This window comes from Salmo trutta, chromosome 14 (assembly GCF_901001165.1).
Source record: "Salmo trutta chromosome 14, fSalTru1.1, whole genome shotgun sequence".
NCBI classification, from domain to species: Eukaryota; Metazoa; Chordata; class Actinopteri; order Salmoniformes; family Salmonidae; genus Salmo; species Salmo trutta.
The window spans coordinates 35,181,601-35,196,764 of record NC_042970.1 but is presented as its reverse complement, the minus strand read 5'-3'; the positions used below and the strand labels follow the sequence as shown (position 1 = coordinate 35,196,764).

General features: G+C 40.1%; 1 protein-coding gene across 4 annotated transcripts in view; it reads left to right on the top strand.

Annotated features, from left to right (window-relative positions):
- Positions 1–15,164, top strand: part of LOC115207911 (inositol 1,4,5-trisphosphate receptor type 1) — a 167,292-nt gene that overhangs the window by 29,136 nt on the left and 122,992 nt on the right. The window lies entirely within an intron of this gene.

The window sequence follows — 15,164 nt, the reverse complement described above, 5'->3', positions numbered from 1 at the left end:
CTGATTGGTTAAAACAGCATTCCAGCCGGTGTCTATTCCACATGTTACCACCGGCTTAATCTATGATGTTAAAATGCCTATTTACTGATCCATCTGACTGCGCAATCCACTGCCTCGTCAGCCCAGCCAGGCAATTTATAAACTTGATCTCCGATTATTATTATTATTTTTAAGTATCTTGACATTGTCACATTTCTGTCGGGGCGAGACAGGCAGGCTGCATTTCTCAGCCAGTCGAAATCATGAATCAGCTGGCATCGTTTTCTTGGATATATGTTGACTGATTCAGGAAACTAGGCGTATGTCGCAAGTTACGACTTCACAGAGCCGTTTGAACGTAATATTTTTTAATCAAAATGCGTTTTTTTGGCAGAAATGCCTTCTCGAACGTGAACTTTCATATGCCTTAATAACAAACTTTTATGCCATCTGTAAATACGAATAAAGTTGTTAAGTTAAGAGCGTAGTTGGTTTAGCCAAAGAAAAAGAAGGAATGTTCCTGCTAGCCATAATTGGCTGAGATAATGAGTTGCTGGACATGCCGAGAGATGAGTTTTAGATTGTTCTGCCGTGTAGCATCTTGTGTCTATAAAATGAGCTGCTCGTTATGCGTAGATAATCGTTTCTACTGCATTTGTTTCCTAAAGATATAACGTTAGCCATGGAGAACTGCAAATATGTTGCTACTGCTCTCAATAACATTGCTGCCCTGAATTTATCAAGCGCTATCGACAAAGGTCAGTGGGAAAAAGTTGTGATGGGCTACTTTCTGGAGGACGATCATGCCATGCTGACTCTCTCTGACTCTGAAAATGAATCGGCCGATGAGGAAATCCCTGATTTTAGATAAAACATTTTCATTGAAGAATGCATTGTAGAGTCTTCTGATGACGGTGATGTGGAAGAAATGGCGATCAACAGTGTTGTCCGGAAGAAGTTGACCGAGTTTTGAAATCAGTGGAACACAACAGACCACACTAAACGGAAATGACACAGGACGTCTTATTTAATGAAATGGGTTGCAGTCTGCCGTGAAGCTTTCATCCATGTATACAGGTAAGAATCTAGCTACAGTTTCAGATATTATACGTTTCTAATTTTGTCAAAGTTTTTTCATTGCAAGTTAAGGCTTGCTGTTAGCTAGCCAGTTGGAGTTCGATGGCTGGCATGCTAGCTAACGTTAACATTGAACCTGAACTTTAGCTATGACAATTGGTTTGTATTGCTAGTAACGTTACTTTATGGATTGGGATTCTAGTTAATTTTTTTGCTAGTTAACGTGACATGTCTAAACAAAAGACCCCAAGTTAAAACTAGCTGTTAGCTAACTAACGTTAGCTGAGGTTAGATTGCTGGCTTGCTAGCTAACATTCATTTATGTGTATGAATTGTGTGTAACGTTAGTGATGTTTTCTCAATGCCATTTCACATGTTAGTTATAGCCTAATGTTAGCTAGCTAACATTGAACCTATTTGGTTACCTTTAGGTATCTATGACAATCGGTTTGTATTGCTAGCTAAAGCTTGCAGTTAGCTAGCCAGCTGACGTTAGATGGCTAGCTAGCTATCTAACGTTACGTTTATGAAGTGTGTGTAGTGATATCTCAGAATGCCATTTCTCATCTATTGTATAATAACGCTCAAATATTTGTCTTTCAACATCAGTAGAACCAGCCTGACTCTTCTCCACCAGTCATACATGGAGAATGGTCTAATGCCTTCCATCAAAAAGAGAGCTGGCCCAAGCAAGCAAAGGCAGCAGTGCAGGTATCAACTACATGCACCATTTCTTCACCAACTACATAGTTGGGGAACCACGTGTGGACCTGAATTGTGATAACTGCAGTGGCCAAAACAAGAACAAGTTTGTGCTCTGGTATTGTGCCTGGCGGACCATGCACAAGCTCCACCAGTCTGGACCTTCACTTCCTGATCACAGGCCACACCAAGTTTGCCCCCGACTGGTGCTTCGGCCTCATCAAGCAGCGCTTCAGAAAAACCAAAGTGGACACAGCTAGACAAACTTATCTTTTTGAGAAGATCAGGGAGTTTTGCGACAGAGGCTATGGACATCACATACCCTACACCAAAGTCAAGGGCAGAACCAAAACAGGCTCTCCGAATATAGAGTCCCTTGTTCATGCGTGGTTCGGACGAACCAGTCATCAGCACTATCTGCAGTGCCTCTATTCAAATAAGTATCTCCTAACACACACGCCATACGTTACTGCTACTATTATTTTTTTATCCTGCTGCTCAGCCACTTTCCCCTTATTGTATGCATATAACCATCTCGTTTATCACTGATATCGTTATTGATCTTGTTTTTGTACATACTGTATTTTATTTTGACACTATTTCTGATATTGCTACTATGCAAGTAACCATTTGGCTGTACCGTTTGCACCTTCTGTAGAGACCCATCCACTTAGCAAAATATTGATATGTGTGGTCGTAACATGATTTTGTTACATACCACAACAATATCATGTGACCGTATCAAGTGTCCACCACATAAATATATGGCGCATCCACATAAATATGTGGCGCATGCATCTGTTTATGTACTGTACATGTGCACCTCACTCAAGTTTCAACTCAGGTTGCACAGCCTTACCTTATGTATGGAATACTATGTGATAAGTGTGTGTGTGTGTAACAGTATATAAAGTATGCTAATGTACTGGTGTGAAGGCATTTGGGAAGTGGTCAAAAGTACTTACGTAAAAATACGTTAAAGTACTACTTAAGTAGTTTTGGGGGGTATCTGTACATTACTTTGCTATTGATATTTTTGACAACTTTTACTTCACTACATTCTGAAAGAATTGTACTTTTTACTCCATACATTTTCCCTGACACCCAAAAGTACTCGTTACATTTTGACAGGAAAATTGTTCAATTCACACACTTATCAAGAGAACATCCATACTGCATCTGATCTGGCAGATTCGTTAAACACACATGCTTCATTTGTAAATTTTGTCTGAGTGTTGGATTGTGCCCCTGGCTATCCTCAATTTTTTTTAAAAAGAGAGAAATTGTGCCGTCTGGTTTAATATAAGGAATTTGAAATGATTTATACTTTTAGTCAAGTATGACAATTTGGTACTTTTTCCACCACTGGATGTCACGGTTGTTGTAAGAAACGGACCAAGGCGCAGCGTGTGTTGAGTTCCACATATTTAATTACAGTGAAACTTCTTCAACAAAACAATAAACAAGCAACAAAACGTGACCACGTGGTGCAACAAGCACAAAACCAAACAATATCCCACAAACACAGGTGAGAAAAATGGCTACCTAAATATGATCCCCAATTAGAGGCAACGATTACCAGCTGGCTCTAATTGGGAACCATACAAAACACCAACATAGAAATATTGAACTAGAACACCCCCTAGTCACGCCCTGACCTACTACACCATAGAGAACCAAGGGCTCTCTATGGTCAGGGCCTGACAACTGGATGTGCCTGGGGGTTATAGCATTTCTTTAACATGACCCATCATTTTAGACAAGTGTCTCTGGGTAAGCATCATCTAATATTTATAAAATATTTTTACCTGGAATTTTTCCTTATTGTAGGCTACTACCACTTTTAGTCTTAATTCTTTACTACACTACTCACTGTTTAGCACATGATCCCATGTGAATCCTTAAAGAGAAGGATGGGGCTGACTTAAGAGGGTGTGAACAATGCTGAATGGGTGTAGACAAAGGAGAGCTCTCCAGTAGTCACCAAAACATTCAAAGGCCCTTTTTAATCAAAAGTGAGTTTACAAGTGTATCACCCTTCAAAGCAGAATTACTTTCCCATTGTTCCTCAAAAATGCTGTGTATGATATACCATTTTGTAGCTCTGAGTCTCTACTTTTATCCAATGTTAAAAATAAACATTTAACATTTTGCTACATAGGACCGGATCCAGGTGGTGAGTCAAATATACAAAGGTTTGAAGTGATTGTGTTACCTTTGTTGTTGGCTAGCTCCTCTGAACAAAAGTGTCCTGACGAGAGAGCACATTTTTCTATGCCAGGTGAAATCGTGCCTCTTTATCTCATTATAATGGGGGCATCCAAATAAAGGTCACTAGAAAACAGCTTATGCAAATGCAGCTACTGCTGTTATTCTAGCTGCACTGTTTGAAGTGACTGTAATTTGGTTAGCTAGCAAGCAAGGGATAAGAACGTTGCCAGCCATGTTCCATCTATTTATTTTAGGTTTTAGCATTCGGCTGTGTTAAAGAGTGTCTAATTATGGCAGAGGAGGTGAGAAAAGTATGATGTAACTCTGCAGTAATCAAAGGATTGTATAAGTAAGTGTCGCCCCGAGAGGAGTTAATGAGGATGTTTCAGCATGGCTGTAAGGCATTGAGCCTAACAAGCATTCCACTCATACTGGAAGTTAGTTGCTACATTACATGATGTGGTTTAATCCGAGTGGGGCTCTGTCTATCGTACGTTGTGACCATTAGCTACAGTCTAGAGATTTGTACTGTATTTATAACCCATAAAGCTTGGGTCTACTCAGAGTACACTGAATGACAATTGTCTTTGATGTCCCAGGGAAGTTCTCTGAGTTTATCTCCTAGGAGACTGTTACCAACACAAACCCAAGCCAGCTTCTGTCTATCTATCTGTCTGTATAGTAAAGTAATTGTTTTTGTGTGTGTGTGTGTGTGTGTGTGTGTGTTAGTCTGTATGTGGAGTCAAGTTATCTTTGTGCATGCTTGTGTCTGCGTGTGCACTCCCACTAAGTGGTCAAAGTGGCCATGGTAACCCCTCCTGCATGGACTCATCTACTGGTGGTGATGACATGTGTTGGCGACACTTGTTATCATGAGAGGGAGAGAGCAACACAGAGTTATCTATCCAAAACTGAATGTATGGCTAAGCCACTTTTTCAATCTTTCTGGCCCTATAAAGAAAGAACAAACAGCAAAAACATATACATGATCAAATTCAAATCTTAGAATCAACTATTAAAGACTTTCAGAACCCACTGGACTCTCCAATTACTTTGAATGAAATACAGGACAAAATACAAACCCTCCAACCCAAAAAGGCCTGTGGTGTTGATGGTATCCTCAATTAAATGATAAAATATACAGACCACAAATTCCAATTGCCTATACTTAAACTCTTAAACATCATCCTTAGCTCTGGCATCTTCCACAATATTTGGAACCAAGGACTGGTCACCCCAATCCACAAAAGTGGAGACAAATTTGACCCCAATACCTACCGTGGGTTATGCGTCAACAACAACTGTGGGAAAATCCTCTGCATTATTATTATTATTATTATTATTATTAACAGCAGACTCGTACATTTCCTCAGTGAAAATAATGTACTGAGCAAATGTCAAATTGGCTTTTTACCAAATTACCGTACGACAGACCACGTATTCACCCTGCACACCCTGAACAAAGGCAACATCTTCTTGTGCTTTGTTGATTTCAAAAAGCTTTTGACTCAATTTGGCATGAGGGTCTGCTATACAAATTGATGGAAAGTGGTGTTGGGGGGAAAACATACAGCATTATAAAATCCATGTACACAAACAAGTGTGCATTTAAAATTGGCAGCAAACACACACATTTCTTTCCACAGGGCCGTGGGGTGAGACAGGGATGCAACTTAAGCCCCACCGCTTCAACATACAGTTGAAGTTGGAAGTTTACATACACTTAGGTTGGAGTCATTAAAACTCGTTTTTCAACCACAACCACTCCACAAATGTCCTGTTGAGGCCACGGGTTAGCAATGAACCCTGAGACGGGATTGCTAGCAAGGCTGGAAATTCAAAACATCAAAAATCTAATAATTTCAATTTCTCAAACAATCAACTATTTTACACCATTTAAAAGATAAACATCTCCTTAATCTAACCACATTGTTCGATTTTCAAAGAGGCTTTACGGCAAAAGCATAAAGTTAGATTATGTTAGGACAGTACATAGCCACAAAAGTACAAACATCCATTTTCAATTCAAGGTCAGGCGTCACCAAAAGCAGAAACCAGCTAAAATTATGCACCAACCTTTGACAATCTCCATCAGATGACACTCCTAGGACATTATGTTATACAATACATGCATTTTTTGTTCCATCAAGTTCATATTTATATCCAAAAACCGCATTTTACAGTAGCGGTAAAATTCTGATTTTTTTTTTTCTTCTCTGAAATGCTTCCGGTGAACAACGTTACAATTTTCTAAATTACTATTCGAAAACATTGGTAAATTATAATATTGTCATTCAAATAATTATAGTTTAACATTTCGTAAATGATACTGTCTTGCCAGATTTCAAAATAACTTTACTGGGAAATCACAAGTTGCAATAAACCGGGTGCTGTGCTAAGAACAATAAGCTAGCCTAATTAGCTTAGCATCATCTTGTAACCATGTAATATCAATAATAGTATTGTCAATAATCCATTACCTTTGATTATCTTCATCCATTGGCACTTCCAGGAATTCCAGGTCCAGAACAAATGTGGTTTCTTTTGACAAAGTTCATAATTGATGTCCAAATAACTCCAAGTTGTTCCATGTTGTTAGCGCTTCGGTGGCTACTAAAAAGTAGCGCGGGGGGGTGTGTGAAGTCACGGCGAAAAGTTAAAAAAGTTACAAAAATAATCTATTTACGTTTGTTCAAACATGTCAAACGTTGTTTAGCATCAATCTTTAGAGCCATTTTTAACGTGAAACATCAGTAATGTTTCAACCCGACCTCACCTGTGTCTAGAAAAACGTTTTTTAAAAATGTCTCGTATCACATGATTGCGCAGGTGCGGGCCATATTGGAAATGACGACATCCCAGGGACGTCAACTTCAATGCATTCTAATTTGCTCCCTGTTAATCATAGAAGCTTCAAACAACTTTATAAAGATCGCTGACATCTAGTGGAAGCCGTAGGAGTTGCGAACTGAATCCTTTCTCACTATGGTATCTAATAAACAATGACACTAAATAGTACAGCCACAAAATTCTCATTTTTTTAAAATCTATTTTTCTCAGGTTTTTGCCTGCAATATGAGTTTTGTTATACTTACAGACACCATTCAAACTGTTTTAGAAAATTCAGAGTGTTTTCTATCCGAATGTGTTAATAATATGCATATCCTAGCTTCTGAGTTGGTGTAGGAGGCAGTTAAAAATGGGCACATATTTTTTTCAAAATTCTCAATACTGCCCCCGTGGCCCGTAGAGGTTATTAACCTCTTGACGGTCTCGTCCCGTAAGCGGGATGGACATCCAGCGAAAAACTCCTATCGACATTAGCATAACGAAATTTAATATATACATTTTTTCAAATATAGGACTGTCTCATATCGTTTTATAGATACACCTCTCCTGAATCGAACCACGTAGTCCGATTTGAAAAAGGCTTTACAGCAAAAGCAAAACATTAGATTATGTTAGAGGAGTATATCGTAAAAGTAGCCACAGCCATTTTCCGACCAACCACATGCATCACAAATAACCAAAAAACAGCTAAATGCAGCACTAACCTTTTACAAACTTCATCAGATGACACACCTAGGACATCATGTTACTCAATGCATGCATTATTTTGTTCGATAAAGTTCATATTTATATATAAAAACAGCATTTTACATCGGCACGTAACGTTGACTAAATATTTTCCCTCAAATGCATCCGGTGAAACAGTGCTATCGCATATCACATCTAGTCTTGTATACTATTGTCAATAATCCCTTACCTTTGGTTGTCTTCATCAGAAAGCACTTCCAGGAATCCCAGGTCCACAACAAATGTATTTTCGTTCGAAAAAATTTGTCCTTTATGTTCCAAGAGCTTGTTCTTGTTAGCGCGTCTGAAGGCTGATCCAATTGCTCCGTCGGCCGCGGACAGCTATTTCGAGAAAATGCATTTTTTTTCCATTTAGGTTCGTTCAAACATGTCAAACGTTGTATAACATAAATCTTCAGGGCCTTTTTCAACAAGAGAGCCAATAAGATTCGAGGGGGACGATTGCATTGTGTTTCAAAACGTTTCAAAAGGGGAGGGTAGACAGGGCCGCCGGCGTCATAATGGTGATGGCCCTCCTCATGTGACCAATTTCAACAGCGTCTCATTCATTCAGTTTTAACAGTAGGAGACTCAAACCACTTTGTAAAGACTGGGGACATCTAGTGGAAGCAATAGGAAGTGCTCAATGAACCATTGCTCACTGTGTGAATTACAGGCAAAGATGTGAAGTTGAGTCCACAATTCAGAATTCCACATCCTGTTACGATCGGTCTCGGGGTTTTGACTGCCATATGAGTTCTGTTATACTCACAGACAATTATATGCATATCCTAGCTTCTGAGTTTGAGTAGGAGGCCATTTAAAATGGGCACGAATTTCTTTCAAAAATCGCTGTAGCGCCCCCTATCCTAGGGGAACGCCATTAATGACCTAAGGCTCGTATTTCTCTGTGTTATTATAATTAAGTCTATGATTTGATAGAGCAGTCTGACTGAGCGGTGGTAGGCAGCAGCAGGCTCGTAAACATTCATTCAAACAGCACTTTCCTGCATTTGCCAGCAGCTCTTCGCTGTGCTTCAAGCATTGTGCTGTTTATGACTTCAAGCCTATCAACTCCTGAGATTGGGCTGGCAATACTAAAGTGCCTATAAGCACATCCAATAGTCAAAGGTATATGAAATACAAATGTTATAGAGAGAAATAGTCCTATAATAACTACAATCTAAAACTTCTTACCTGGGAATATTGAAGACTCATGTTAAAAGGAACCACCAGCTTTCATATGTTCTCATGTTCTGAGCAAGGAACATAAATGTTAGCTTTTTTACATGGCAAATATTGCACTTTTACTTTCTTCTCCGACACTTTCTTTTTACATTATTTAAACCAAATTGAACATGTTTCATTATTTATTTGAGACTAAATTGATTATATTAAGTTAAAATAAGTGTTCATTCAGTATTGTTGTAAATGTCATTATTACAAATATATATATATATATATATATATATCACACACACACACACACACACACACACACACACACACACACACACACACACACACACACACACACACACACACACACACACACACACACACAGTGGGGAGAACAAGTATTTGATACACTGCCGATTTTGCAGGTTTTCCTACTTACAAAGCATGTAGAGGTCTGTAATTTTTATCATAGGTACACTTCAACTGTGAGAGACGGAATCTAAAACAAAAATCCAGAAAATCACATTGTATGATTTTTAAGTAATTAATTTGCATTTTATTGCATGACATAAGTATTTGATACATCAGAAAATCAGAACTTAATATTTGCTACAAAAACCTTTGTTTGCAATTACAGAGATCATATGTTTCCTGTAGTTCTTGACCAGGTTTGCACACACTGCAGCAGGGATTTTGGCCCACTCCACCATACAGACCTTCTCCAGATCCTTCAGGTTTCGGGGCTGTCGCTGGGCAATACGGACTTTCAGCTCCCTCCAAAGATTTTCTATTGGGTTCAGGTCTGGAGACTGGCTAGGCCACTCCAGGACCTTGAGATGCTTCTTACGGAGCCACTCCTTAGTTGCCCTAGTTGTGTGTTTCGGGTCGTTGTCATGCTGGAAGACCCAGCCACGACCCATCTTCAATGCTCTTACTGAGGGAAGGAGGTTGTCGGCAAGATCTTGCGATACATGGCCCCATCCATCCTCCCCTCAATACGGTGCAGTCGTCCTGTCCCCTTTGCAGAAAATCATCCCCAAAGAATGATGTTTCCACCTCCATGCTTCACGGTTGGGATGGTGTTCTTGGGGTTGTACTCATCCTTCTTATTCCTCCAAACACGGCGAGTGGAGTTTAGACCAAAAAGCTCTATTTTTGTCTCATCAGACCACATGACCTTCTCCCATTCATGAATCATCCAGATGGTCATTGGCAAACTTCAGACGGGCCTGGACATGCGCTGGCTTGAGCAGGGGGACCTTGCGTGCGCTGCAGGATTTTAATCCATGATGGCATAGTGTGTTACTAATGGTTTACTTTGAGACTGTGGTCCCAGCTCTCTTCAGGTCATTGTCCAGGTCCTGCCGTGTAGTTCTGGGCTGATCCCTCACCTTCCTCATGATCATTGATGCCCCACGAGGTGAGATCTTGCATGGAGCCCCAGACCGAGGATGATTGACCGTCATCTTGAACTTCTTCCATTTTCTAATAATTGCACTAGAACAGTCTGCAGCACCCGGCCTCACCCTAGAATCTGAAGTCAAATGTCTGTTTGCTGATTATCTGGTTCTTCTGTCCCCAACCAAGGAGGGCCAACAGAAGCACCTAGATCTTCTGCACAGATCTGTCAGACCTGGGCCCTGACAGTAAATCTCAGCAAGACAAAAATAATGGTGTTCCAGTTGCTAGGACCACAAATACAAATTCCATCTAGACACTGTTGCCCTAGATCACACAAACGATACATACCTCGGCCTAAACATCAGCGCCACACGTAACTTCCACAAAAAGCCTTCTATGCCATCAAAAGGAACATCAAATTCAACGTACCGATTTAGGATCTGGCTGAAAAATCCTTGAATCAGTTATAGAACCCATTGCCCTTTATGGTCTGGGGTCCGCTCACCAACCAAGAATTCACAAAATGGGACAAACACCAAATTGAGAATCTGCATGCAGAATTCTGCAAAAAATATCCTCTGTGTACAACGTAAAACACCAAATAATGCAGTCAGAGCAGAATTAGGCCGATACCTGCTAATTATCAAAATCCTGAAAAGAGACGTTAAATTCTACAATTCCACCTCAAAGGAAGTGATTCCCGAACCTCACATAACAAAGCCATCACATGCAGAGAGATGAACCTGTAGAAGAGTCCCCTAAGCAAGCTGGTCCAGGGGTTCTGTACACAAACACCCCACAGAACCCCAGGACAGCAACACGATTAGATCCAACCAAATCATGAGAAAACAAAAAGATAATTACTTTTAATTACATTGGAAAGAATTAACAAGAAAACTGAGCAAACTAGAATGCTATTTGGCCCTAAACAGAGAGTTAACAGTGGCAGAATACCTGACCACTGTGACTGACCCAAACTTAAGGAAAGCTTTGACTATATACAGACTCAGTGAGCATAGCCTTGCTATTGAGAAAGGCCGCCCTAGGCAGACCTGGCCCACGAGAAGACAGGCTATGTGCATGCTGCCCACAAAATGAGGTGTAAACTGACCCACAAAGAATTTGAAAACAAATCCAATTTTGATAAACTCCCATATTTACTGGGTGAAATAACACAGTGTGCCATCACAGCAGCAAGATTTGTGACGTGTTGCCACAAGAAAAGGGCAACCAATGAAGAACAAACACCATTTTAAATACAACCCATATTTATGTTTATTCATTTTCCCTTTCCCTATTTGCACATAATGTAACATTTTGAAATGTCTTTATTCTTTTGGAACTTTTGTTAGTGTAATGTTTACTGTTAATTTTTATTTATTTCACTTTTGTTTATTATATACTTCACTTGCTTTGGAAATGTTAACATATGTTTCCCATGCCAATAAAGCCCTTCAATTGAATTTAGAGGCAGATAGAGGGGCGTTGTCATGCTCCTGTGATGGCTGTGGGCTATAGTGGCTCCCTCAAAGTTTGAATAGGATTCGTTTAAAGACTGTAGCCCAATTCCATTTCTCCTCTCTTCTTTATGAAACACATTTGCTCACTTACCCATACAGATTGGAAGGCATTGCATTACCGTGTTTATTCTTTTTTTTTTTTTTTTTTTACACCAATCCAATGTTTGCCAATCCTTGAGGGTGAGGGAATGAGTGCACTCACTTCAGGAAGAATTGGGCTTGTGTGTCATGTAAGGTTTCAACCAGTGCTGTGACCTGATGTAGCCTGTATTCCAACAGTAAGTGCATTGTTGTTGTACAATAATATATGCTAGTCAGGAGAGATGTAGCCTGCTTGTCTAACACTACTTTGACCCCAAAACTGATGTATTTATTATACTCTCATTTTCATTCTGTCTCTACCTTGGCATGCCCTATTTATTTATGGGCTTATTATTAGTTTTTTTCAGATGTTAAAATTAACAAGAGACTGTCTCTTCCTATTGTTTTTAACATTAGCCAAATACCTAAAACTGCTGTATACCCTCTGTGGGAGATACTGTACTTCCTTTTTTCTCCCCAAACTTCGGGTTGGGAAGTGCTTATTTAAGACTTCCTTGGGGAGGTAGCGTGTGTCTGCCGGATGGCCTCCGGTGTAGGATGGTGTTACCCTGAGACAGACACTGATCTTAGGTCAGTTTCACATTTCCCCTCCTTAATGGTTATGGTTAGGATTTGAAGAGGGTGAGCTAATCCTACATTTTTGCTGAAGGGAAACTTCTGCACTCCCCGCTTCTGTGTCATTTTTTGGAGAGTTCTTCCTCAGAAAATAATAGTAAAAAGTAAATACTGTGTTGTGAGGGATGCAGCGTTGTTGCTCTGAGAGACGGTGGAGATAATCCTCCTTACTTTAGCCTGCTGCTGGCTGAGGGCCAGACTAGCCCTGGCCACCAGGCCTCACTGCCGAGGTATGCGTACTATTTCCTCCCAATGTAAGCAGAAGCACTTTACACACACATTCACGCACACACGTATGTAGGCAAACACACACGCTCACAAGTGCACACATCTGCAAGCATGGCGCACGCACACAGTTAGAGACACACAGACTCTGTGTTCAAGGGCATTCATTTGACACACACACACACTCATGCACTTACACAAACATACACCCATGTCATACATTATGTCCATGTCGCTGCAGCTCAGCAAACCATACACGCTCTGGTGCTGAAACGGCTGGGCTACTACATCTCAAAGTGACCATGTTAGAACTCCTATTCCTCCTCCTTCCATAACTTCAGCCAGGCGTGATTGCAGGGTTGTGTGTTTTGGAACAAATGAGGTGTGGTGTTGTTGTGTTGACAGACATCTTTATTCCGTTTAAGTTGCAGACTAAAACTACATTCCATCATGTGACAAACCCATCTCATACTGTTCAGTTTTCCTTTACTCAGTGAATGGTCTGTGCTGTGTAGACTGAGGTCTGTAGCAGTTCAAAATGTTGTAGTTGTTGTTGCCTGAGATGACCCATCCATTCCTCTCGTGAACACAGTTATAATGTCCACCTTTGTTGCAGTATATTAAGCTAGCTCCGTTCCACAATGATCTCTCAAACTCTCATTACCGTCTCCTCAGGAGAAACGTGCTCTCTAAATCAGGACAGACTCTGTTTCTAAGGTAATTGACAATGAACAAGATTAGAACCTTTTTGTTCCACCTAAAATACCAGAGAAGGGCCAGAGCCTTCTCTTTGTTTTTTTTCATAGAAGTTATTTTGTGCCATTTTTAAAACATTTGTTGGTGAACAACAATGTGAGAGCATGTGGAAGACATTAGTGGGATCAGTGTCCGTGGCTGGTTTTGTCTGTTTCACTCTCCTCCCTTCATCCTGCTTTCTTCCTCGTCACAGCTAAAGTTGTTTACATGGATGTGTACTAGGTCATTAAGCAGCTCTTCACAGGCTCAAACCAGACGTTTAGAATACAGGGCCTAGCTACCAGGTGTGGTGTGGTAATGTCTTCAGCATATGATTTTCACCTGGCAGTGAGGTAAAGGAGAGGTTAGGCAAGGGAAGGAAGCTATTGAATAGCTTTGAGACTCATCCATTGCCTGGGAATAAAACAAATATGGATACCGCCTAACCCTATTATACACATTCGTTGTTACTAAGGCAAAATAGGGTAAATCCATTGAATCAGTTTTTGACAGCACCCCTCTTGATTTGAACAAAACCTTCCATACATATTTTCCCACTGTAGTACTGCTCAGAAAGTGACTTTCTGGACCTGAATGCCATAACATTCAAGAGATAAAGGTGACATTTAATCAAAGTCTACTAGAGGACAATTTATTTTAACTAAGACAAAATAATTTATAACTGATTTTTTTTTCTTCCCCCAGTACAATATACAGTGCATTTGGAAAGTATTCTGATCCCTTGACTTTTTTACATTTTGTTACGTTAGAGCCTCATTCTAAAATTGATTTAAATCGTTTTTTTACGTCATCAATCTACACCCAATACCCCACGATAAAACATTTAAAACAGGTTTCTTGAAATGTTTGCAAATATATTAAAAATACAAAACTATCACATTTACATAAGTATTCTGACCCTTTAATCAGTACTTTGTTGAAGCACCTTTGGCAGCGATTACAGCCTTGAGTCTTTTTGGGTATGACGCTACAAGCTTGGCACACCTGTATTTGGGGAGTTTCTCCCATTCTTCTCTGCAGATCCTTTCAAGCTTTGTCAGCTTGGATGGGGAGTGTCGCTGCACAGCTATTTTCGGGTCTCTCCAAGGATGTTCGATCGGGTTCAAGTCTGGGCTCTGGCTGGGCTACTCAAGGACATGAACCCTTTCACACGTGTGATCGTTCTACAGTGGTCCCTGAAGCGTACGATCACACCCGTGTGATTTAAAATGCTTATTTAGAACGGCCAGTTTCGAATGACGCAATAATCAGCAATTGAGCTGGTCACACTTTTTTCAGAAACTATTTACACAAACACAGTCCTTACAAAGTTAAGTCCAGAATGTGAGCAATTTATTTTTTGGATGCAATGTTCACAGAAGTATCTATAGCATAACACAATCATCCAAACCGGAAAAATGTAGGCTACATTTGTCCTAGCGCTAACTGAGGAAAGATTGACACAACACAAGCGGTCATATTTTCTAACTCTCGGCTGACATAAACTACAATATGAATTAGGTAATAGCAATTACTATGTATAATTAATCACATCACGGGTGAGCTCACCATTGATCGAAATAGAGTAAAACACTTTCTAGAAATCGAAAGTAATACGACGATGATTAGTTCCAGCTCGCAGACATGCTTTTTATCCTCACAGAAACCAAAAATAATAAGACAAGATGAGTTTTGTCTGTTTTATAGTATGCATGTTGAAGGGGTGTGTCGTCTACCATCGTTCACATCCCACGATTCACTTCCTGAACCCTTACTCACCTCATTTTGTTATAGCATCTTTGGTCCGACAGACGATCACGTGAAACCCAGAATGCATGTATG